A 27,389-nucleotide genomic window follows, 5' to 3' on the forward strand; every position below is an offset into this window, starting at 1 on the left:
ATGTCTAGGGACTTACAGGGGTGGATTAAGAAAAAAAGGGACGCTTGTGTCATATATCAATGGCTAAATATGATAGAATCTTTAGAGGAATGTAGAAAGTTAAGAGGCAATAGTAAAAAGGATATTAGGAATGCTAAGAGAGAGCACGAGAAATTCTTCGCCAGTAAAATTAAGGAAAACCCTAAGATGTTCTATAAATATATTAAGAGTAAGAGGGTAACTAAAGAAAGGTAGGGCTATTAGAGACTGTCATGTATGTAACCTTTATGTAACAACACTGCAATACAGTATATACGTAAGAAATGCACACCTTGACCACAGGGGGTGAATTTGTGGGAGACACTCCTCACCTGGTCATCCAGGTATATAAAGGGAGGTCCCACGCAGGGTCATCACTTCTCGGTCCTGTGAATAAAGGTTCAGGTCATGGAGTGACCTTGTCCATAGAATGTGCCTCGTGTGGATTTGTGGTATTGTGTAAGGACTTTACATTGGCGACGAGAAACGGGAATCAACGACCCACGAGAATGGCCACCGGCAGCACAGATGAACGGTACTGTGTTGGTGAGGACTGGGATGATTTCATTGAGAGGCTCCAGCAGAGTTTTGTCACGAAGGACTGGCTGGGAGATGCAGTGGCCAACAAGCGAAGGGCTCATCTGCTGACCAACTGCGGACCTAAGACTTACACGCTCATGAAAGACCTGTTAGCACCCGAGAATCCAGCAGACAAAACCTTTGAAGAGCTCAGCAAACTAATCGGTGAGCACCTCAAACCGGCGAGTAGCATACACATGGCCCGACACAGATTCTATACCCACCGGGAAGGACAGAGCATACCGGGTTTTGTTGCGGACCTCTGGCGCTTGGCCAGCCTCTGTAAGTTCACAGACGCCTGCAGGGGGGAGATGCTAAGGGATTTCTTTATTGAGGGCATCGGTCATACTGGGATTTTCAGAAAGCTAACTGAGACCAAGGACTTGACCTTGGAAGTGGAGGCGTTGATGGCTCAGACTTTTATGGCGGGGGAGGAGGAAACCAAGATAATATACGTGCGCAATTCTGCCTCCAATGGAGTCAATATCATAAACACGACACAGAGCACCGCAGGCAGGTAAGGGCAGTTCGACACACCCCAGGCAGCAATAGACCCCAGAGTAAGTCTCCAATAGATACAATGGCAGGCTGAACGGACATTTATGTCCCCCCAGTGGACAATGCGGCCCGGGATGGGGCCATTGACACCAACGAACAGGGTGCTCAAGAGCAGTCAAAGGGACAATCAGCGAGGAATACCTTGTAACAGCTCTTTCGTTCACAACAATGGGAATCTCAGTTCATGCTGGAGGTGTGGGGGCAGACATGCTGCCAGGACTTGCAGGTTTCAACAGTTCGTCTGCAGAAATTGTAACCTCAAGGGCCATTTAGCCAGAATGTGCAGAAAGCCTGTAACCAAGCTAATATACGAGGCGGATGAACCAGACGAGGGGTCTGCGAGGCAGGATGACGCTTGGGGCAAATCAATGGACGCTGAAGTTCAGCGGGTTCATGTGGCAAACATTCACAGCTCATATACCAAAATGCCACCTATGATGATGAAAGTCCTATTAAACGGCATCCCTGTACGCATGGAGCTGGATACGGGGGCCAGCCAGTCACTCATGAGTGTTAAACAATTCGAAAAGCTGTGGCCACTCAAAGCCAGCAGACCCAAACTAGACCGCATTGAGACGCAATTACGGATGTACACCAAAGAAATCATTCCAGTGCTAGGCAGTGCAATGTTGGCGGTCACACACAATGGATCGGTAAACCGGCTGCCGCTCTGGATTGTCCCGGGCAATGGTCCTGCACTGTTGGGGAAGAGCTGGTTAGCTGAGATGAACTGGAAATGGGGGAATGTGCACGCCATGTCATCTGTGGAGCGAAGTTCATGCTCACAGGTCCTACAGCAATTTGAGTCACTATGTCAACCTGGCGTCAGGACAGTCAAAGGTACCAAAGTAGTGATACGCATCACCCCGGATGCCAGACCAGTGCATCACAAAGCCAGAGCTCTGCCGTATGTGGTGAGGGAGAAAATTGAGAGCGAGTTGGACCGGTTGCTGAGAGAGGGCATCATCTCGCCCCTTGAATTCAGCGACTGGGCGAGCCCCTGTACTAAAAGCGGATGGCTCGGAAAGGATCTGTGGCGACTACAAGGCCACTATCAATCGGGTGTCCCTACAAGACCAATACCCGCTCCCGAGAGCGGAGGACCTTTTTACCACGCTGGCAGGCGGCAAGCTGTTCACCAAGTTGGACCTCACTTCACCCTACATGACCCAAGAAATGGCCGACGAATCCAAACTACTGACCATTATCACCACGCACAAGGGACTGTTTGTTTACAGCAGGTGTCCGTTTGGCATTCGGTCAGCGGCTGCGATTTTTCAAAGAAACATGGAAAGCCTGCTCAAATCCATTCCCGGAACAATCGTATTTCATAACGACATCCTCATCACGGGTCAAGATACCGAGGAACATTTCCACAACCTGGAGGAGGTGCTATGCCGACTGGACCGGGTAGGCCTGCAACTCAAGAAGTCTAAGTGTGTGTTTTTGCCTCCCGAGGTCGAGTTTCTGGGCAGGAGGGTTGCTGCAGACGGGATGCGGCCCACCGAATCCAAAACGGAGGCAATTCGACGAGTGCTCAGGCCCTGCAACACATCGGAGTTGCGTTCATTTCTGGGATTCTTGAACTATTTTGGGAATTTCTGCCGAACTTAAGCACATTGTTGGAGCCGCTACACATGCTCCTGCATAAGGGTTGCGATTGGTTTTGGGGGGACTGTCAGGAATGGGCTTTCAATCGGGCGCGGAACCTACTTTGTTCAAATAAGTTGTTGATCCTGTACGACCCCCGTAAGAAATTGGTTCTGACATGTTATGCATCGTCCTATGGGTTGGGTGCGTGTTGCAGCAGGTAACGCTGAGGGCCAACTACAACCTGTGGCTTATGCCTCCAGGTAGCTCTCTCAAGCTGAACGGGGATATGGGATGGTTGAGAAGGAAGCACCCGCATGTGTCTATGGGGTGAAAAAGATACATCAGTACCTTTTTGGCAGGAGTTTGGATTAGAAACAAACCACAAGCCATTAACATCCCTGCTGTCAGACAGCAAGGCTGTCAATGCCAATGTGTCAACTCGCATACAGCGATGGGCTCTTACGCTCGTTGCGTGTGACAACCCCATCTGACACCGGCCCGGCACCGAAAACTGCGCTGACGCGCTCAGCAGGCTTCCACTGGTCACCACTGAGCGGGCAGCGGAGCAAAGCGCTGATATGGTCATGGATGTCGATGCCTTTGACAGCGCGGGCTTCCTCATCGCAGCCCGCCAGATCAAAATCTGGACAAACAGAGATCCCCTCCTAACCTTGATTAAAAAATGTGTCCTGACTGGGGATTGGGCGCCCGCACACGGAGCAAGCCCTGAGGAGGTCAGGCCGTTTCACAGACGGATGGATGAGCTCTCCATCCAAGCCGACTGCCTACTATGGGGCAGCCGGGTAGTCATGCCCCAGAGGGGCAGGGAAGCATTCATCAGGGAACTCCACAGCAAGCACCCAGGCATCGTGCTGATGAAGGCCATTGCCCGGTCACATGTGTGGTGGCCAGGAATTGATTCAGACCTGGAACACTGTGTTTGCAGGTGCACGATGTGTACCCAGCTCGGTAATGCCCCCAGGGAGGCCCCGCTCAGCCCCTGGCCCACCAGGCCATGGTCACGTATTCACGTAGACTACGTGGGCCCATTCATGGGAAAAATGTTTCTCATTGTGGTTGATGCGTACTCGAAATGGATCGCGTGCATCATTTTGAATTCGTGCACAACATCCATCACCGTGGAGAGTCTGTGCACGGTCTTTGCGACCCACGGCTTGCCGGACATCCTTGTTAGCGATAATGGCCCATGTTTCTCAAGCTACGAATTCTGGGTGTTCATGTCGGGTAATGGCATTAACCATGTCAGGACAGCACCGTTCAAGCCGGCCTCCAATAGCCAGGCAGAACGTGCGGTCCAAATCATAAAACAAGGCATGTTCCGGATTCAAGGACCCTCCCTTCAAAGCCGCCGATCGCGCCTCCTGCTGGCCTATAGGTCCCGACCGCACTCGCTCACGGGGGTCCCGCCCGCGGAGCTACTCATGAAATGAACACTCAAAACTCGGCTGTCCCTCATTCATCGAGTCCTGTCCGACATTGTTGAGGGCAAGCGCCAGTCCCAAAATGAGTACCATGACCGAAATTCAAGGGGGAGATGTATCGAAATTGATGACCCCGTATTTGTTTTCAATCATGCTTTGGGGCCCAAATGGCTTGAGTACTGTAATAGACAAAGAGGGGTCATAGTAGTTAAACTTAACAATGGGCAGATATGCTGCAAGCATCTGGACCAAGTAAAAAAAAGGTTCAGCATGGTCACTGAGGAACCTGAGGAAGATCATGAGATGGTATTCACACCACCGCCAGTGAACGAGCAACAAGAACATTCAGCAGCATGCACAGTCCCTGCGGTCAGCCCGGACAGGCCGGAATCACCACAAGTGACAGACACGCATACCAAGGCTCAACAACCAGAGCCCTAACTGCGGCGCTCCACGAGAGAGCGCAGACCACCCGAGAGACTTAACCTATGATCCCAATAAGATGTTGACGGGGAGGTGATGTCATGTATGTAACCTTTATGTAACAACACTGCAATATAGTATATATGTAAGAAATGCACACCTTGACTACAGGGGGTGAACTTGTGGGAGACACTCCTCACCTGGTCATCCAGGTATATAAAGGGAGGTCCCACGCAGGGTCATTACTTCTTGGTCCTGTGAATAAAGGTTCAGGTCATAGAGTGACCTTGTCCATAGAATGTGCCTCGTGTGGATTTGTGGTATTGTGTAAGGACTTTACAGAGACCATGAGGGTAATCTTTGCATGGAGGCAGAAGATGTTGGGAGAGTTCTTAACAAATACTTTGTATCTGTTTTCACAAAGGAAAGGGGCAATGCAGATACTGCTATCGAGGAGGAGTGTGATATTCTGGATGAAATAAATATAGTGAAAGAGGAAGTATTAAGGGGTCTAGCAGCTTTGAAAGTAGATAAGTCCCCAGGCCCGGATGAAATTCATCCCAGGCTGTTGAACGAAGTAAAGGATGAAATAGCAGAGGCCTTGACCATCAATTTCCAGTCCTCTTTGGAACTGGGCATGGTGCCGGAGGATTGGAGGACTGCTAATGTAGTACCCTTGTTTAAGAAGGGAGAAAGGGAAAGGCCGATTAATTACAGGCCTGTCAGCCTAACCTCAGTGGTGGGAAAATTATTGGAAAAATCCTGAAAGACAGGCTGAAACTGCATTTGGAAAGGCAAGGATTAATTAGGGGCAGTCAGCGCGGATTTGTTAAGGGAAGATCGCATTTGACTAAACTGATTGAATTTTTTGAGGAGGTAACCAAGAGGGTCGTGAGTACGATGTAAGATGTAATAACTTTAGCAAAGCCTTTGATAAGGTCCCACATGGTAGACTGGTCATGAAGGTTAAAGCCCATGGGATACAGGGCTAAGTGTCAAGTTGGATTCAAAATTGGCTTGGAGGTAGGAAGCAAAGGGTAATGATTGATGGATGTTTTTGTGAATGCAAGGATGTTTCCAGTGGGGACCCGCAGGGCTCAGTATTGGGTCCCTTGCTTTTTGTGGTATATATCAACAATTTAGATTTGAATATTGGGAGTATGATTAATTAGTTTGCAGACGACACTAAAATTGGCTGTGTGGTTGATAATGAAGAGGAAAGTCATGGCTGCAGGAGGATATCAATCTACTGGTCAGGTGGGCAGAGCAGTGGCAAATGGAATTTAATTCAGAGAAGTGCATGGTAATGCACTTTGGGAGGGCTAATAAGGAAAGGGTATACACATTAAGTGGTAGGCCACTTAATAGTGTCGATGAACAAAGGGACCTTGGAGTGCTTGTCCACAGAACTCTTTTTTTTGGGAGGAAACTAAAACATTAAATCATTAAATCGTGTCCCCCCGATCTGGGGGACACACCAAACAATTTCGAGGCCCCTAAAACAGGGGCTGCAACCTCGTGCATTCAATAAAAACATGGAACACGGACTCTTCCAGACCGCAGAAATTGCAGGCGGCCTGGGAGCCCGTGAACCGGCTTAAAAATTTATTGCACGGCACTGCTCCATGCACCACCCTCCAGGCCAAGTCCCCGATAAATAGTGGGAGGACTCCCGCGTAGAGTGCCCTACATCGGGGACCCCCGCCTCCTCCGGACGGCAAGATGGTACGCCATGGCGTGTCCGGACAGCAGGCGAGGATGGCAAAGTTGAGTGTGCAGGAGCAGCCCATACAGGAAACCCCTCCGCGCGGAACTGAAAGGCACGGAGGGGATTTCCTCGAGGCGGCTCAAGTTGTGAGGCGCCGGCTCCCGAGGGAGGTTCCGGGGTTTGGCGCCGATGAGGAATTCTGTCCCCACGTGCTTGAGCCTCCTCGACACACCTAACGGAGTCGGGGCCCAGAGCTGTTTTTAGCGACTCGATGGCATCGGCCGCGTGGCAGACGTTGGCGGAATTTAGGCGCCGCGCCAGCATGTCTGCCGCCGTCCAGGCCGCTCCTCCGCCATCGAGCAGGTCCCTGACCCTGGTCACCTCACCAGCCACAGCCCTCTCGTCCGACCGCCACTTAAAACCTCGGTCGTGGAGGTACGGATTCCCGAGCAGCGGCTCCTGCAGGACAGCCGCCACTCCAGCCGGTGGAAAGTTGCGCTTGGTGGAGACTTTGTTCCAGACCCTGGTGAGTTCCTTGTAAAAGACAGGCAGCTCCTGGAAGGCGGTCCTGATGCCCCCCAAGCTCACAAACAGGAGCTGCGTGTCGTAGTTGAGGCCGTGCTGCTGGCGGAAGAAATACATCGCCAGAGCGCGCCACCTGGGAGGGGGCTCGACGTAAAGGTATCTCTGCAGGGTCTGAATATGGAAAGTCGCGAGCTGGGTGCTGACGCACACCAACGACTGACCGCCATCCCCAAGCGGGAGATTCAAGACCGCGGCAGAGACCCAGTGCTTCCTGTTGTTCCAGAAGAAGTCCACCAGCTTCTTCTGTATCTTGGTGACAAACGCAGGGGGAGGAGTCAAAGTGACCAGCCGGTACCACAAATTGGCGGCCACCAGCTGGTTTATGACTCGCGCTCGACCCCTGTAGGACAGCACCCGGAGCAGTCCTATCCAGCACCCTAGGCGAGCGGCGACCTTGGCCTCCAGCTCTTGCCAGTTCGCCGGCCAGGCTTCCTCGTCGGGGCTAAGGTAGACTCCCAGATAGAGGAGATGGGTCGTGCTCCAGGCAAAAGGCATGAGCTCCTCCGGCAGGGAGTCCACCCGCCACTGACCCACCAGGAGTCCGGAACATTTCTCCCAGTTGATCCTGGCAGAGGATGCAGCCGAGTAAATCTCCTGGCACTCACGCATCCTCCGCAGGTCAGCGGGATCCTCTACTGTGAGGAGCACGTCATCGGCGTAAGCCGAGAGGACAACCTCCACGCCCGGCCCTTGCAGAGCCAGTCCCGTCAACCTCGTCCGCAGGAGGCGCAGGAAAGGCTCCACGCAAACGGCGTATAACTGGCCGGACATGGGGCATCCCTGGCGCACCCCTCTCCCAAAGCGAAGGGGCGCTGTCAAGGACCCATTAACCTTTATCAGACACTCCGCGGCGGCATACAAAAGTCGGATCCGGGCGACGAAATGCGTCCCGAACCCGAAAGCGCGCAGAGTTCCGAACAGATAGTCGTGGTCCACCCGGTCGAACGCCTTCTCTTGTTCGAGAGATAGGAAGGCAACCGACAGACCAGCCTCCTGGGAATGATGGATGAGATCCCGGACCAGATGGATGTTATCGTGGATTGTCCGCCCCAGGCCCGTGTAGGACTGGTCGGGGTGGATCATGTGGTCCAGCACGGCGCCAAGGCGAGCAGACATCACCCTGGCAAAGATTTTGTAGTCCGTGCTGAGGAGGGAGACCGGGCGCCAGTTCTTAAGGAGGCGGAGATCGCCCTTCTTAGGCAGCAGGATGGCGACTGCCCTGCGCCAAGAGAGGGGCATCTCCCCGGTCGCCAGACTTTCCCCCAGGACCCGCGCGTAGTCGCCCCCCAGGACGCCCCAGAACGCCCTGTGGAACTCCACGGTCAGCCCGTCCAGCCCCGGGGCTTTTCCCCTCGAGAGCCAGTCGAGGGCGCCGGTCAGCTCCGCCAGGCTTAGCGGAGCTTCCAGATTTTCGGCGCCCTCCGGGCCGACCTTCGGCTGGTCCTCCCACAAAACTCTACGCGCTTCCTCGCTGGACGGCTCCGGAGAGAACAGAGCCCCGTAATATTCACGGGCCCTGTTGTTGACGCCCTCCGGATCCGAGACCAGAGAGCCGTCGTCGGCCAGCAGCATCAAGAGCTGCTTACGGACACTCTGTCTTTTTTCCAGCGAGTAGAAGAAGGGGGAGCCGCGGTCCAGATCCCGCAGGAACCGGATCTGCGACCTCACGAACGCGCCTCGGGACCCGACGAACTGCAGGTCCTTCAGCGCGGCCTTCTTCGCTTCGTACACCGTCCGCAGGGCCGGGTCCTCGACGACTTGACCGAGACGGGACTCCAGGTCGAGCACCTCTTTTTCTAGGCGCCCGACCCTGGCCGCCCGCCTCTTGGTCGACCCCCTCGCGTACTCTTGACAGAAGACGCGGACGTGAGCCTTGCCCACGTCCCACCATAGCCTCAAGGAGGGGAAGCCCCCCTGCTTCCTTCTCCAGTCGGCCCAGAAACGACGGAACGAGTCCTGGAACCGCACGTCCTCCAGCAGCTGGTTGTTAAAATGCCAGTACGCGGACCCCGTCCTCACGCGGAGTGAAGCGAGCTCGGCCCACACCAGGTGGTGGTCCGAACACGGCACCGGTCGCATGGAGGCCGCCGGGACGCAGGAAACGTACGCCCGAGACACGTAAAGGCGGTCGGCTCTGGACCATCCGACTCTAGGCCTCACTCAAGTAAAGGCGCTGGAGTCGGGATGGAGATTTCGCCAGACGTCCACCAAGTCGAAGGACCCGACCAGGTCCCTCAACTTCTCCATCGCCGTCATGCTCTGCAGGGCACCGGAGCAGTCCCTCGCCTCGAGGGTGCAGTTAAAATCCCCCCTGAGGACTATGCAGTCGCCGACGTCGACGGAGCCAAGAAGAGCGGACACTTCTTCGAAGAAACGCGTCTGCTGCGGGCCGGGCTGAGGGGCGTACATGTTCACGAGATGGAGCGGCACGTCCCCCAGGTGAACCGTGACGTGCAGCAAGCGGCCTGGCACGGGCTCCTCGACCCCCAAGATCTCCGGCTGAAAATGCAGTGCCAACAAGATGGCCACCCCACAAGAAGTGGTAGTGAGGTGGCTCATGCGGACCTCTCCTTGCCATTCCAGGAGCCCCAGGCTTCGTCTCCCGGAACGGTGTGGGTTTCTTGCAGGAAGCACACCGCATATTTCCCCTCCCGCAGGAGCGGAAAATTGTTAAATCTACGGCGTGCCTCTCTGCCGCCGTTGATGTTGAGGCTGGCTATGGTTATCTTCATGGCAAAAGCATAGTGCAACCTCTATCTAACCTATTGTGGGGGGGGAGTGGAGTCATTTGTTGACCTCCACTCCTTCAGCAGCCCAGCGAGGAACCTTTTGGGCCGGCGCAGCTCAAGACCTTGCGCCTTTGATAAGGTCCGCCCGCGGCCATGGTTTTAGCGGCGACGTGGACGGACGCGATGAGCAGCCCCAGCTCGGACCATCTTTCCAGGGCCAGATGGGCTCGGTTGCGGCGACCCTGGCTCTGGACCAAAAAGTCCCGAAGTTCCTTTGCAGGAATGAGGGGGAAATCAGCGGCGGGCACGAGGAGATCCACCGCCTCACTGGCGATGGACTCGAGGTCTTCTCCCTCGTCCCCCACCGAGTCCCCGTCCCCCTCCGGGAGGTCACCGCCAGCAGCCGGCCCGTCGACCGCACGAGGTACGGCAAACGGCCCGGCCGCTCCATCCGGCCCTGGCTCTGCCCCGATCCCACCCCCAGGATCGTCGGCAGAGGAGTCCCCACTGAGCTCTTTTAAAAGCGGTGCTGGGTCGGGAAGCGACAGCGGAAGGGGTTCCTCCTCCGCCCCAGGAGCCGGGGAACACGGAGAGACCCGGCCAAAGAAAAGTTCAAGGTCCTCCAAGTACCCCAGCTCCAAAGTAGGGGGCGAGGGTTGTTGTTCTTCCCCCTCCCCGCCGCCACCCCCCGGCCCAGCGTGTACAGAATCATTAAAATTGTTAACATTTTGTGTTTCTTCCGGGCCGAGCGACTCCCGGGGGAAGTTGGTTAATAGCTGGGCGGGCTCAGGTTCGGCCTTTTCGGCCCCGCCCGCCTCAGTCCCCGGGACGCTCGACCCGGCGGCTACGCATTCCTCCGCTGGCCCCACGCCCCCCACGGCACGCGGACGCTACTAGGGGGAGGGGTGGCGGCGGCGCTAGCCTTGGCCGCCCTCGGTGGTTTGGCGGCCTTGGAGGCGGGGCAGTTCTTACGAACATGCCCCACCTCCCTACAGGCATGGCACCGCACGCCGTCCGACGTCCAGAAGACATGGTAGGCAGTCCCCTCGTGCACCACATTAAAACTACCCTCTGTCGTCTCCTCCCGCGCCAGCCGGACAAAGAGCTGGCGGCGGAAGGAGAAGACGTGGCGCAGGCTGTTCTCCCTGATGCCGAGCTTTTTGGGGTTGATCCCTGACCTTACCTCCCCCAGTTGGTGTAGGTGAGGGAGGAGGAGCCCAGCGGGAACAAAGGGCGGGACGTTTGAAAGGATGACCCTCTGCGTGGTGGCCTCGAGAGGGTCCATCGGCAGGAACGTCCCGCCCACCGTGAGACCCTTTTCAAGGGCCAGGGACACCGCCCGCTCCGAACCCAGGAAGAACACTGCCTTCCCAGACATCTTGGAGGCTGCGACAATGGCCAAGGGGCCGACTACCCCAGCCATCGCCCGCACGCACTCCTCAATGCTCATTGTGGGGTGAGTGTAGCTCTTGACCCCGTGTTTCTTTGTTATTAGTCTGAACGGTGGCAGGGCAGCAGGAGGCGCTGTGGATGTGGAGGCCGCCTGCGCATATGTTTTTGCTGGCCCTGCCACCGGCGTGGATGGGGTCGCCCCAAAGTCACAGGCCTTAATGTTCTTAAATTGGCCTCGTTTAAGTGTATGAGCAGAGGAGCTCTCAATAAGGCACACCTCTCCCCTAGTTGACAATTGGGGAGGGAGTTGCTCCCTCTGCTCAGTTGTCGTAATTGTTTTTTCAATTAGGAGGAAAGGGCTCTCAGAGAGAGAGAGAGACAGAGAGAGAGAGAGAAAGAGCGCTGGGGGTGGGAAAGAGGGAAGCTGCGAGGGCAGGTCTCCCCTCACAGCGATGGGTGGGTGTCTTTCTGGGGTGCACTCCCCGGATGATGGAAAACAAGACACAGTCTTTAGGATGGTCTTCGGGTGGGGGGAGAAGATGCCTTCACCTGGGGTAGCTGGAGCCACCCAGGCACACACTCCCAACGATGTTAAATAGGGTGATTAATGATTCTTCAACCAGGTAGCTCCAGCTATCCCAGGCTAGGCAATTGGGGAGGGGTGCTTCAGTGGTGTGTGGGGCCTAGCTGTAAGCAAGACCCCCACACTCACTTCCACACACACACACCCCCCGCGATGTTCCGGCCCTCGAAATGGTCTTCTTTCCTCCCCCCACCGATACAACAAAGTCTTTAGGGGAATGCACCAAAACACACCCACCTTTGGTTGATGAAGTTTCTCCCTCCTTCCACACTGGATAGTTGTTGTTCTTTTTCCCCCTCTCTCCAAATCTCTGCAGCAGTATTAAAGGTTGTTGAATTTTCTGCTCTCCTCTCCCTCTGGATGGATTGGAATGTAGAAAGCACCTTCCTCCTCTTCCTGGGCTGTTTCACAGGTCTCATGAAGGCTTTCCAGGCAGGAGCAACAGCAGATAGCTCCTTCTCTCACAGCTCCAGGCTCCAAGTGAATAGGCCACGCCTCCAAAGCTCCACCATTGGTCCACAGATTCCCTGAAAGTAGCAGGCCAGGTGGATAAGGTAGTTAAGAAGGCATGCGGAATGCTTGGCATTATTGGCCGAGGCATAGAATATAAGAGCAGGGAGGATCTGCTTAAATTGTATAGTACTTTGGTTCGGCCACAGCTGGAGTATTGTGTGCAGTTCTGGTCACCATATTAAAAGAAGGACATGATTGTACTAGAGAAGGAGCAGAGGGGATTTACTAGGATGCTGTCTGGAATGGAGAATCTTAGTTATGAGGACAGATAAGGTGGGTTTGTTCTCATTGGAACAGTGGAGGTGAGAGGAGACCTCATTGAGGTGTACAAAATATTGAGGGGCCTGGACATGGTGGATAGTAAGAGTCTATTTCTGTAGGAGCAAAAACCTTAATCAGGGGAAAGTAATTTGGTAAAATTAAAACATAAAGCAAGAAGGCTGAGAGAAAGGTTTAATGCGTTCATGGTAGAATAGCTGAATCCCACATTCCAGCAATTAGGCTGAAACACAGATGATCAGAGAGATTCTCTGAGGAGATAACACTTTTATGACAGCTCACAGAAATAGCGAGATAAGGCCGCCATGTTCCAGTCACACGAAATAACAGAAACAAAGCCACTTTGAGCTGAGTATAGCCAGATGGCTATCAAGGACACAGTCTGAGAGCGACCTTGGGAACATGTTCACAGAAATGTAACACATAACCTATAGGGGGGCTTTTCCCTAGCAACAGTGGCCATAACAGAATGTACCAATGAAATTGCTGTAAACTGTAGTAACCAATGAAATTGCTGTAAACTGTAGGAACCAATGTATTAGTAGCAGGTGGGTGGGGAATGGTGGCAAATAACCAATGGAACACTTCCCCAGGGAGTTTCACCATTTTGACTGTATTTCGACTGTATAAAAATGTAACTGCGCAACCTGTCCCACGACACCGGCAATTAAGCACAGTAGGCTTACTTAGGCAATCGGTTCTCCCTTGATTAATCAGGTTTTAATAAACAATTCTTTTTTCTAGATGGACCTTTTGTGCTGAGTGTTATATTTTTAATACTCCACAACATTTTGGCGTAGTCAACAGAATACAATGGGCAGTCTACAAATGGGCGTATACGGATCCATCACGAGTGAGTGTATTTAAATTACCACTCATTATCTGATGTGAGCCGTTACGAGACATGTCTGTTGCCCAGGGTACCTAAATCTGTGAAAAGCCTGTTATGGTGTAAAAGACTTGGGGGAATTAGGAAGTCACGATAGACACTATCAGAAGGTAGCGATGTGAGAGTTGCCTCTAAGTTCAAGGGGAACCGGGTAGAGGGACGATCAGTATCTTAGAATACAGATAAATCGATAAGGGTGCCGATGGCATTGCAGGCTCTAGGTTTAGGGGTAACTGATTAGGGTGACAATCAGTATCTAAGAATATAGTTTAAATCGATAAAAAGTCGGTGAGGCCATAGATGAAGTAAAACAAAGTAGGGAGACGGTCAGTATCTGAGAATACAGTGAAAACGATATAAGGGTAGGCGTACCAAAAACTGAGTATGGCGTGTAAATATATGCTGGACACTGCTCCCTTATGGGGAGGCGGGGTGTGGGGGCGGGGGTGGGGGGCGGTGGTGGGTAGATATTTTTCAGATGACCATAAAAAACCTGATAGTGACTATGTTAAGTGAGGAATGGATCCAAAAATAGAGCCAGCTAAACAATAGAATTAATAAGCTTTGTTGAATGAAAAAAAACTGGTGAGAATGTCTGTCTTTAAATGAAAAGTGCTTGTTTGGTTTCATTTGTCTGAAAGCCTGTTTGAAAAAATGGTGCAGCTGTCTGTTTGTTTAAGCTCCACCCACTTTTTCAGACTGAGTGTAGAAGGTTTTTAACCCTTTGTAGTGTTGTCCTAGATATGGGAAGTTTTAAGGAAGTGTGAACCTAGAATTGAATTACATTTGAAGTTAGAAACGCAGATGCGGATTTATTCTGATGATAAGCTAGGATATGCACAAAGGATAGGTTTGTTTAACAAGAGATAAAAATGCGTAATCCGGTTTGTTTTTTAAAAAAAATTCCGATGCGCTCACTTACTTGTCAAAAAAAACCCCGTAATCATTGATTATATTGGGTTGAAAGACACTAAATTTAGTCTGGAAATGAGATAAAGAACGGAGAAGGAAAATTGTAATGCCTTTAAAAAAGCCTGCGTGGGTCTATCGAGGAAACCACGCCCCCAGTTTTCTTTGTGTAAAATCTTACATTAAATGACGTGAAAGCTTCTAGCTCAGTAAAAAGAGTTTTAAATAAAAGATTGACAGTACAATATTTGAATTGGGATTTTGAGATATTTCAGGTGATTCTCCTTGATTAACATTTTGGTTTTATTGGAAAATCTTGGGTTTGGAAGCCTTTTTAATAAAGTATACAACTACTGCGTCAGAAGCTGAAGCTTCAAAAGATGTAATTCATGAGATACTGTATCACAACCTATGTCTTGAAGTTACAGAGCAAAAGATTTTCTACTTATGCTATTCCTATTTGGATTGGAGTTTTTAATGTTCAGCTTCTAAAACAGAAGTTAATTACATCATTATAAAACAAGTACTTTGCATTCTGTGATCTGTGAATCACTTAGAAACTATAAGAATAAATGAGAAGTCCAATATTAAAAAAAACAGTATTACCATATTTGACATTTTGTAATCTAACAATAAATACAAATACTACAAGAGGGGAGCAGAAATTAGGATGGGAACAGTGAAGAGTTAATTTTGTTGTGAAGGTTTCAAGTACCACTGGTTAAGTAAGAAAAGGCACAACAAAATACTGAGATACATTTAAAATAAAAAGTTAAATCCTATCTCTTTAAAAGAAAAGAAATAAAACTGAAAGGTTTGGATACAATCTAGAAATGCCTTTGGGGAACAGAGTAATTTTGACGGGCATGCTAATGTGGGAAGTGGCCAACTTCTTGAAAGGGACTGGGGGGCACTGGGCAAGTGGGGAGCTGTCTGCAAGAGTGTAAAAGGAGTGGGGTCGACCTCAAAGCAGGACTGCGGGCTGGTAAAATGTGAGCCTGCAATGATTCCAGGACCCAAACGTACTTCCCACTGCCAATACTCGATAAAACCAGAAGCCGCACAGGCTGGGAGACAGACAGTGGGGGATTTACTGGAAAGCGGTATACTCCGAGAGGTAGAGGGAACAACAAATTCCCCTGTTTGGCCCATGCGAAAGTCGGGCAGATCATACTGGGTAACTATTGATTATACTGCCTTCAATAAGGTGACTCCCCATCAACATCCTATCATGGCCAGCCCAGCCACAATATTTAATGGATTGCAGAACCAATACAACGGCAATTGAAAGGGGGGAAAACCATCCTTAGAAACTATAGAGTGGGGATCCGAACAAGAAGCTGCATACGGTAATCTGAAGGAAGCCCTAATGTCAGCTCCAGGGCTGGGACTCTGGAACATGGATCTCCCATTCCATATATATTGTGAGAACCAGGGAGGCTTCTATGGAGCCGCGGTGACACAAATGCATGGGGATAGGATGAGATCCGTAGCTTACTACTCGACACAGCAATCACCAGTGGCAGCCGGTCTGTCCAGATGCCTGGCCGCACTGGATTGTGCCACTTGGGCAGTCAAAATTAGCGAGCCTGCCATAATGACAGGAGAAATAATACTACACACAAAACACACACTGGTGGAAATGCTAAATACAGGGAAGCTCCGGGCCGTCTCCAACGTCCGTCGGAGGCAGTTCTATTACCACATGATTGACTCGGATTAAGGAACGCATTTCACTGGTCAAGTAATGAAAGAAATGAAGAATATTTGGTATCAGCAGGAGTTTCACAACCCATATCACCCCCCCCCCCCCCCCGAGTTCAGGGATGGTAGAGAGAATGAATCAGACCCTTAAAACCACCTTGAGCAAGGCAATGAGGTTACCAGAAGGAATAGTGACAGGAGGAGCTGACTTAGGCCCCCTACGAGACAGAATCAGAAAGTATGTGAGGGAATTGAGTGAGCAGTTGAAAGGTATGCGACAGGAGGTCCGAGAAAGGCAGAAGGAGGAGGACGAAGGCGGTGAGATAACCGCCTCGGCTATAATCCCCGAGGTGGGGGGCGAAGGTGATGGTTAAGGAAGTGGCAGAGAAACCAGGGTTCGCACCGAGGGGGAGCAGACCATATGAGGTATTAATTAGTGGAGATACGTGAATATGAAAGGTAGGGGCCTGCGGAAGCACTGGTCCCAGCTGAAATAATATAAAGGTATGACAGATGGACTTTTTAAAGAGGACTAGAATGTATATTTGCAATATTAGGGGTATTGGCGATAATAAAATGGATCTGGAAAAGGGCACATGCCCGGAGAAATGGTGCAAACAATCTGGTTGAATTAGAAATGATAAAAATTTAACCCCTGGGACACCAGGCTGCAATCTCTCAACAGAAAAAGAATGTGGCTCGTTGCAAGGATTCTGACAGGTGCCTTAATCCTCACTAGCTTGAGAAAAGCTACCGGGACACTAACACAGGGACAACCAATTGAGGGACAGCAAGGCGTGTATTATGTGGATTCGGGTGACGTTGGGTGAGACCGGAAAGCTAACGGTGGTGGTTGAAACAACAATAGAGTTAAGGTGCAGCGTCGGAATGCTGTACCTAAAAAAATGGACAAAGGGCTAGAAAAACCTGTGGAAATGGGGCAGTATGGAATTAACAATTTGGGTAAATGAGACCCTGGTGTGTCAGGTAGATTACTGGGGGTGGGAGAGAGAAAGATGGGTCCAGAGGAAGGGGTGCAGATAAGGTGCACACCACGGGACATTGAATTCTCAGGAATACCTCAGCCAGGAGAGGACAAGCAAAAGTTGTGCCCGCCCTCCAAATGCACATATGGGACCAGTGATGAGTGGTGCTGGGAGGATGTTCTCCGAGGAATACCCACCACCACTGCCCACCAACTATCACAGCCTTTATTATTACTCTCCCCCCTCCCCCTCCCCGACAACCCCACCCCCCATCAGAACCCCTGGAGTGCCCAAATATAACCAGGGGAGCTCCAGGAGGGCTAGTAATAAAATGAACAAAAGACAGAATCCACTTCGGGGTGCGACAGCAGGTGATTACAGTATTTTTAAACCTGACGGATATAAGTATCAACAGTTTCTGCAAGCCCAGAACAATTGCAATATATAAGAATCTGACATTACAAGCCTTAGAGGGGCCAGAGTCTAACATGAAACTTGTGGTGACCTGAAAGACGAGGAGGAAAAGGGGCATATTAGAAATGGTAGGCGTGGGCTATGTGGCCATGGTCGCAACAGTCAACACGGTAGACCCTCAGGCCATAAATGAACAAGTCAGTACTTTAACCCATATCTTAAAGGGGCTGTCAAAAAGAGGAGATGATAACAACCAGCTACAGGCTCAATTAGGGGATGGGACCGAAAGAGAGATATTGCAAGTAGCCCAAACTTGAAAAGACTACGCAAGGCACATTAACCTGCTAAACGACCGAACCGCTAAGGCAAGTGGGGCCGGTGTGTGTGCGGGGTATGGAGCATGGATGCTGGCCTCAGTGAAACATAATTTGGAACAGTTACAGAATGGAGAGGTCCCGGACTGGATAACCAACAACATTTTTAAAACTTGGATGCTGGATAAAAATCCTTTTCAAGCCTGTCAGATTTGGAGGAATAGCCACGCATGGGTCCCTGAGAATAGATGCATCACTGGCCACCAGAATACAGTAGGGTTCATAGTAAGCATTCCCAAATATAAATTTACTGAAGGACTAAGTCGAAACAAAGTTACAAACATAGGGGAAGTAAGAAACAAAACACGAGTAAGGTATCACAAGCTGCATCAATATGTTATTAAAAATGGGAATAAGAACATAAGAACATAAGAATTAGGAACAGGAGTAGGCCATCTAGCCCCTCGAGCCTGCTCCGCCATTCAACAAGATCATGGCTGATCTGGCCGTGGACTCAGCTCCACTTACCCGCCTGCTCCCCGTAACCCTTAATTCCCTTATTGGTTAAAAATCTATCTATCTGTGATTTGAATACATTCAATGAGCTAGCCTCAACTGCTTCCTTAGGCAGAGAATTCCACAGATTCACAACCCTCTGGGAGAAGAAATTCCTGCTCAACTCGGTTTTAAATTGGCTCCCCCGTATTTTGAGGCTGTACCCCCTAGTTCTAGTCTCCCCGACCAGTGGAAACAACCTCTCTGACTCTATCTTGTCTATTCCTTTCATTATTTTAAATGTTTCTATAAGATCACCCCTCATCCTTCTGAACTCCAACGAGTAAAGACCCAGTCTACTCAATCTATCATCATAAGGTAACCCCCTCATCTCCAGAATCAGCCTAGTGAATCGTCTCTGTACCCCCTCCAAAGCTAGTATATCATTCCTTAAGAAAGGTGACCAAAACTGCACGCAGTACTCCAGGTGCGGTCTCATCAATACCCTATACAGTTGCAGCAGGACCTCCCTGCTTTTGTACTCCATCCCTCTCGCAATGAAGGCCAACATTCCATTCGCCTTCCTGATTACCTGCTGCACCTGCAAACTAACTTTTTGGGATTTTGTGTCCCTGGAGATGGAGCACGCGGTGTCCACCGGTACGCTCGCGGCCTTCCGCGAGAGGTGGGCACCGGAGGGACTGGAGTGCATCATCACGCCCGGCAACCAAATTTTAATTTGATTTTATGTTTTTAAGTTAATTTGTTTTAATTGCCGGTGCTTTTAGTGTCCCCCTCCCCTTTGATAGGGGGCACTTGGAGAAAAATATGTTTTTGTGCCCAAAAAACCCCCCAAAAAATACCACAAAAAAATAAAAGGGCCTGTAAATGTTTGGTGTTTCCCCCAGATCGGGGGGGCACGGTTTAATGTTTTTTGTTTACTCCCAAAAAGAGTTTCATGCACAAGGGTGCATCATCACGCCCGGCAACCAAACTTTAATTTGATTTTATGTTTTTTAAGTTAATTTGTTTTAATTGCCGGTGCTTTTAGTGTCCCCCTCCCCTTTTATAGGGGGCACTTGGAAAAAAAAATTTGATTGTGTGCCCAAAAAAAACCCCCAAAAATTTTTTAAAAAGAGCCTTGTAAATGTTGGTGTTTCCCCCAGATCGGGGGGCACGGTTTAATGGTTTTTGTTTACTCCCAAAAAGAAAACATTTCATGCACAAGTACCCCCAGGTCCCTCTGCACCGCAGCATGTTGTAATTTCTCCCCAATCAAATAATATTCCCTTTTACTGTTTTTTTTTCCAAGGTGGATGACCTCACATTTTCCGACATTGTATTCCATCTGCCAAACCTTAGCCCATTCGCTTAACCTATCTAAATCTCTTTGCAGCCTCTCTGTGTCCTCTACACAACCTGCTTTCCCACTAATCTTTGTGTCATCTGCAAATTTTGTTACACTACACTCTGTCCCCTCTTCCAGGTCATCTATGTATATTGTAAACACTTGTGGTCGCAGCACCAATCCCTGTGGCACACTACTAACCACCGATTTCCAACCCAAAAAGGACCCATTTATCCCAACTCTCTGCTTTCTGTTAGCTAGCCAATTCTCTATCCATGCCAATACATTTCCTCTAACTCCACGTACCTTTATCTTCTGCAGTAACCTTTTGTGTGGCACCTTATCGAATGCCTTTTGGAAATCTAAATACACCACATCCATCAGTACACCTCTATCCACCATACTCGTTATATCCTCAAAGAATTCCAGTAAATTAGTTAAACATGATTTCCCCTTCATGAATCCATGTTGCGTCTGCTTGATTGCACTATTCTTATCTAGATGTCCCGCTATTTCTTCCTTAATGATAGCTTCAAGCATTTTCCCCACTACAGATGTTAAACTAACCAGCCTATAGTTACCTGCCTTTTGTCTGCCCCCTTTTTTAAACAGAGGCGTTACATTAGCTGCTTTCCAATCCGCTGGTACCTCCCCAGAGTCCAGAGAATTTTGGTAGATTATAACGAATGCATCTACTATAACTTCCGCCATCTCTTTTAATACCCTAGGATGCATTTCATCAGGACCAGGGGACTTGTCTACCTTGAGTCCCATTAGCCTGTCCAGCACTACCCACCTAGTGATAGTGATTGTCTCAAGGTCCTCCCTTCCCACATTCCTGTGACCAGCAATTTCTGGCATGGTTTTTGTGTCTTCCACTGTGAAGACCGAAGCAAAATAATTGTTTAAGGTCTCAGCCATTTCCACATTTCCCATTATTAAATCCCCCTTTTCATCTTCTAAGGGACCAACATTTACTTTAGTCACTCTTTTCCATTTTATATATCGGTAAAAGCTTTTGCTGATATATAAGACCAAGGCAGTATCTTTAACAGATTGTTATAAGAATAACGAAGTTGTGTTATGGTGAGAGTCGTTTCAGGAGGGAAAAGGTGACTCTGGATACAACCAAAAAGAGGGATGCATCCTAAGCATCACCCCATGGGCATTGGACTATGCGACTATAGCGGCATCACAAGGAGACTGACGGTGGCACATCAGCGCAACAGTCGCTAACCTGACTGTGGGAGGGGTGATAACATAGAAACATAGAAACATAGAAAATAGGTGCAGGAGTAGGCCATTTGGCCCTTCGAGCCTGCACCACCATTCAATAAGATCATGGCTGATCATTCACCTCAGTACCCCTTTCCCGCTTTCTCTCCATACCGCTTGATCCCTTCAGCCATAAGGGCCATATCTAACTCCCTCTTGAATATATCCAATGAACTGGCATCAACAACTCTCGGCAGTAGGGAATTCCACAGGTTAACAACTCTCTGAGTGAAGAAGTTTCTCCTCATCTCAGTCCTAAATGGCTTAGCCCTTATCCTTAGACTGTGTCCCCTGGTTCTGGACTTCCCCAACATCGGAAACATTCTTCCTGCATCTAACCTGTCCAGTCCCGTCAGAATTTTATATGTTTCTATGAGATCCCCTCTCGTCCTTTTAAATTCCAGTGAATACAGCCCAGTCAATCCAGTCTCTCCACATATGTCAGTCCTGCCATCCCAGGAATCAGTCTGGTGAACCTTCGCTGCACTCCCTCAATAGCAAGAACGTCCTTCCTCAGGTTAAGAGAGCAAAACTGAACACAATATTCCAGGTGAGGCCTCACTAAGGCTCTGTACAACTGCAGTAAGACCTCCCTGCTCCTATACTCAAATCCCCTAGCTATGAAGGCCAACATGCCATTTGCTTTCTTCACCACCTGCTGAACCTACATGCCAACTTTCAATGACTGATGCACCATGACACCCAGGTCTCATTGCACCTCCCCTTTTCCTAATCTGCCGCCATTCAGATAATATTCTGCCTTCCTGTTTTTGCCACCAAGGTGGATAACATCACATTTATCCACATTATACTGCATCTGCCTCGCGTTTGCCCACTCACCTAACCTGTCCAATCACCCTGCAGCCTTTTAGCATCCTCCTCACATCTCACACTGCTATCCAGCTTCGTGTCATCTGCAAACTTGGAGATATTACACTCAATTCCCTCATCCAAATCATTAATGTATATTGTAAATAGCTGGGGTCCCAACACTGAGCCTTGCGGGACCCCAGTAGTCACTGCCTGCCATTCTGAAAAGGACCCGATTATCCCGACTCTCTGCCTCCTGTCTGCCAACCAGTTCTCTATCCACGTCAGTACATTACCCCCAATACCATGTGCTTTAATTTTGCACACCAATCTCTTGTGTGGGACCTGGTCAAAAGCCTTTTGAAAGTCCAAATACACCACATCCACTGGTTCTCCCTTGTCCACTCTACCAGTTACATCCTCAAAAAATTCTAGAAGATTTGTCAAGCAGGATTTCCCTTTCATAAATTCATGCTGACTTGGACCGATCCTGTTACTGCTTTCCAAATGTGTTGCTATTTCATCTTTAATAATTGATTCCAACATTTTCCCCACTACTGAGGTCATGCTAAATGGTCTATAATTACCCATTTTCTGTCTCCCTCCTTTCTTAAAAAGTGGTGTTACATTAGCTATCCACTAGTCCATAGGAACCAATCCAGAGTCGATATAGACTGTTGGAAAATGATCAGCAATACATCCACTATTTCTAGGGCTACTTCCTTAAGTACTCTGGGATGCAGACTATCAGGCCCCGGGGATGTATTGGCTTTCAATCCCACCAATTTCCCGCCTAATAAGGATTTGCTTCAGTTCCTCCTTCTCACTAGACCCTCGGTCCCCTAGTATTTCCGAAAGGTTATTTGTGTCTTCCTTCGTGAAAACAGAACCAAAGTACTTGTTTAACTGGTCCGCCATTTCTTTGTTCCCCATTATAAATTCACCTGAATCTGACTGCAAGGGACCTACGTTTCTTTTTCTTTTTCTTTTCACATATCTATAGAAGCTTTTGCAGTCAGTTTTTATGTTCCCAGCAACTGCAACAATGGCAATGGGAGAATTTTGTAACACAGCAGAGGAGGACAAAGGGTTTAATTAAGAGGAGGAAGATAAAGTATCATACCCCCTCCTAATTAAACCCTTTGTCCTTCTCTGCTGTATTACAAAATTCTCCCAGTCCTCAGGTTTGCTGCTTTTTCTGGCTAATTTATATGCCTCTTCCTTGGATTTAACACGATCCTTAATTTCCCTTGTTAGCTACGATTGAGCCACCTTCCCCGTTTTATTTTTACTCCAGACAGGGATGTACAATTGTTGAAGTTCATCCATGTGATCTTTAAATGTTTGCCATTGCATATCCACCATGAACCCTTTAAGTATCACTCGCCAGTCTATTCTAGCAAATTCACGTCTCATACCATCGAAGTTACCTTTCCTTAAGTTCACGACCCTAGTCTCTGAATTAACTGTGTCACTCTCCATCTTAAGAATTCTACCATATTATGGTCACTCTTCCCCAAGGGGCCTCGCACAACAAGATTGCTTATTAATCCTTTCTCATTACACATCACCCAGTCTAGGATGGCCATCCCTCTAGTTCCTCGACATATTGGTCTAGAAAACCATCCCTAATACACTCCAGGAAATCCTCCTCCACCGCATTGCTACCAGTTTGGTTAGCCCAATCAATATGTAGATTAAAGTCGCCCATGATAACTGCTGTACCTTTATTGCACGCATCCCTAATTTCTTGTTTGATGCTGTCCCCAACCTCACTACTACTGTTTGGTGCTCTGTACACAACTCCCACTAGCGTTTTCTGCCCTTTGGTATTCTGTAGCTCCACCCATACCAATTTCACATCATCCAAGCTAATGTCCTTTGTTACTATTGCATTAATTTCCGCTTTAACCAGCAACTTTTCCTTCCTGTCTATCCTTCCTAAATGTTGAATACCCCTGGATGTTTAGTTCTCAGCCTTGGTCACCCGAGAGCCATGTCTCCGTGATGCCAACTACATCATATCCATTAACTGCTATCTGCGCAGTTAATTCGTCTACCTTATTCCGAATACTCCTCGCATTGAGGCACAGAGCCTTCAGGCTTATATTTTTAACACACTTTGCCCCTTTAGAATTTTGCTGTAATTTGGCCCTTGTTGGTTTTTGCCTTGGGTTTCTCTGCCCTCCACTTTTACTTTTCTTCTTTCTATCTTTTGCTTCTGTCTCCATTCTACTTCCCTCTGTCTCCCTGCATAGGTTTCCATCCCCCTGCCATATTAGTTTAACTCCTCCCCAACAGCACTAGCAAACACTCCCCCTAGGACATTGGTTCCGGTCCTGCCCAGGTGCAGACCGTCTGGTTTGTACTGGTCCCATCTCCCCCAGAACCAGTTCCAATGTCCCAGGAATTTGAATCCCTCCCTTCTGCACCACTCCTCAATCCACGTATTCATCTGAGCTATCCTGTGATTCTTACTCTGACAAGCACGTGGCACTGGTAGCAATCCTAAGATTACTACTTTTGAGGTTCTACTTTTTAATTTAGCTCCTAGCTCCCTAAATTCGTCTTGTAGGACCTCATCCCGTTTTTTACCGATATCATTGGTACCTATATGCACCGCGACAACTGGCTGTTTACCCTCCCTCTTTAAAATGTCCTGCACCCGCTCCAAGACATCCTTGACCCTTGCACCAGGGAGGCAACATACCATCCTGGAGTCTCGGTTGCGGCCACAGAAATGTCTATCTATTCTCCACGGTGCCATGAACTTGGCTGCTGCTGCTCTCCCCTGATGAGTCATCCCCCTCAACAGTACCAAAAGTGGTGTATCTGCTTTGCAGGGGGATGACCGCAGGGGACCCCTGCACTACCTTCCCTGTACTGCTCTTCCTGTTGGTCACCCATCCCCTATCTGGCTGTGTACCCTTTATCTGCAGTGTGGCCAACTCACTAAACGTGCTATTCACGTCATTCTCAGCATCGTGAATGCTCCAGAGTAAATCCACCCGCAGCTCAAGTGCCGCAATGCGGCCTGTCAGGTGCTGCAGGCGGATGCACTTCCCGCATATGTCGTCGTCAGGGATACTGGAAGCGTCCCTGACTTCCCAAATAGCACAGGAAGAGCATTACAAGTGTCCGAGCTCTCTTGCCATGACTTACCCCTCAGATTAACTTAATTTGGCAACAACAATGCTAAAAGATTACTTACTGATAAACAAAGGAAAGAGAAAAACTACTCACCAATCACCAGTCAATCGCTTACCCCCTTAGCTGTGACATCTCTTTCGATTTTTTTCTACTTCTTTTTTGCCTCCCTGCTGCAGCTGCACTGGCTGGCCTCTTGTAGGCCTCACCACGCTGCCACTCCACCTCTCCGATGTCCCGCTGGCTCCCGACGCCTGTTGGGCCTCTTGTAGGACTCACCACGCTGCCGCTCCACCTCTCTGACATCCCGCTGGCTCCCGACGCCTGTTGGGCCTCTTGTAGGCCTCACTACGCTGCCGCGCCGCCTCTCCGATGTCCCATTGAACACCCTGACTTCTGTATGAAGCCTAAATACAAGATCAACGTAAAAGGATATACAATACACTAGAGCTGAAGGAAGAGACCATCGACGGAATGATGAAGGATGTGCTAAAAGCAGAGTATAAGGATTTTGGACAACCACGAGGACAATCTAAGCTGAGGGAAGAGTAAATGGCACTGGAAAGGAGTGTGTTTGACCAATGAAGGAAATACATTGTCTTAAAGGAGCAAATAGACAAACTACAAAAAGACACTGTTAAAGAACTGACTGACCCGCCGTGGTATTTGCGACTTTACCATTTCGGACTGAATCTAAACATACACCCTTGCATCTGAATAATATCCCATGTGTTGGTCCTAGTGCAGCTGATAGTGGTGCTGATACTCCGGGGAGAATGTGTAGGCAGATACAAGAAATGCAGAGCGAAGACGTTGGCCAAGGCTCTTAACCAAGAAAGCAGAAAGCCTTTGCTAGATCCAAAAAGGAATAATCAAACACAAAGATGGCACAAGTACCCGATATGAGTTGTGAGTGTCCCAATCCTATCGCCTGATCAACGAAACCGGGGCAGGAGGCACATGAGACAGGGAAAGGCAGGCAAAGGAAAGTTGTTGTTCATGGTGGGTATTTGGGGTTACCACCTGATCAAATGGGGGATTGTAGGAGGAAAACCTTAATCAGGGGGAAAGTAATTTGGTAAAATTAAATCGTAAAACAAGGCGGCTGAAAGAAAGGTTTAATGCATTCATGGTAGAATAGCTGAATCCCACATTCCAGCAATTAGGCTGAAACATAGGTCAGAGAGATTCTCTGAGGAGATAACACTTTTATGAGCACCCACAAGATTTATGTAGACAGCTCACAGAAATAACGAGATGAGGCCACCATGCTCCAGTCACACGAGATAACAGAAACAAAGCCCCTTTGAGCTGAATATAGCCAGATGGCTGTCAAGAACACAGTCTGAGAGCTAGCTTGGGAACACGTTCACAGAAATGTAACCTATAATCTATGGAGGGGATTTTCCCTAGCAACAGTGGCCATAACTGAATGTACCAATGAAATTGCTGTAAACTGTAGGAACCAATGTATTAGTAGCAGGTGGGTGGGGACTGGTGGCAAATAACCAATGGAACACTTCCCCAGGGAGTTTCACCATTTTGACTGTATTTCGACTGTATAAAAATGTAACTGCGCAGCCTGTCCCATGACACCGGCGATTAAGCAACCAGTAGGTGTACTGATGCAACCGGTTCTCCCTTAACTTATCATGTTTTAATAAACAATTCTTTTCTCTATATACAGACCTTTTGTGTCGAGAGTTATATTTTTAATACTCCACAACAATTTCCATTGGTGGAGGGGTCTATTACGAGGGGGCATAGTTTTAAGGTGGTTGGTGGAAGGTTTAGAGGGGATTTGAGGGGGGGGCTTCTTTACGCAGAGGGTTGTGGGGATCTGGAACTCGCTGCCTGGAAGAGTGGTGGATGCACAAGCCCTCACCACTTTTAAGAGATGGTTGGATGGGCACTTAAAGTGCAGTAACCTGCAGGGTTACAGACCTAGAGCTGGTAATTGGGATTAGACTGGATGACCTTTTATTGGACGGAGCAGATATAATGGTAAGTACTGCAGGGAATCGAATACGGCCAGGGTGATCTCCTGGACTAGTTTCGATCGCCTGGATGGGTCGGAGAGGAATTTTCCCAGATTTTTTCTCCCTAAATTGTCCTGGGTTTTTATCTGGTTTTTGCCTCTCCCAGGAGATCACATGGCTCCAGTTGGAGTGGAGTGTAGAATGTTTTAGTATAAGGGGTGTTGCAGTTGCGGTGAGGCGGATTGGTTGGGCTGGGTGCTCTTTGCCTTTCCGTCATTGTTCATAGGTTTATATGTAACCTTTAGGGCTGTTGACCAAGGGCAGTTTAGAACAGAATTTTTTCTTCAAAAGGGGGCGTGTCCGGCCACTGACGCCTGATTTGAAAGTTTCCACAGTGAAAATGTACTCCAAACTAAAGTAGAATGGAGCCAGTGAAGATTTTTGTAGAACTGAAAAAAACCTGTTCTACACATTAAAAATCAGGCGCAGGTTACAAATTAGGCGTCCAGAACGAGGGGGGGAGGAAGGGAACTCATTAAATTCGACAATAAATCCTTATTTATACTTCTACAAATATTATACAAATAAATCCAACCTGAATAAACATTTATAAGCCACGAAAAAATTAAATAAACCATCTTCCGACCTGTGTGAAAGTGCTTCAGCCAGGGAGAATTCTGCAGCCGTTCGTGCCGCTGAGCGGGAGGGGGGAGAGAG

Source organism: Pristiophorus japonicus, chromosome 2 (genome assembly GCF_044704955.1).
Source record: "Pristiophorus japonicus isolate sPriJap1 chromosome 2, sPriJap1.hap1, whole genome shotgun sequence".
NCBI classification, from domain to species: domain Eukaryota; kingdom Metazoa; phylum Chordata; class Chondrichthyes; family Pristiophoridae; genus Pristiophorus; species Pristiophorus japonicus.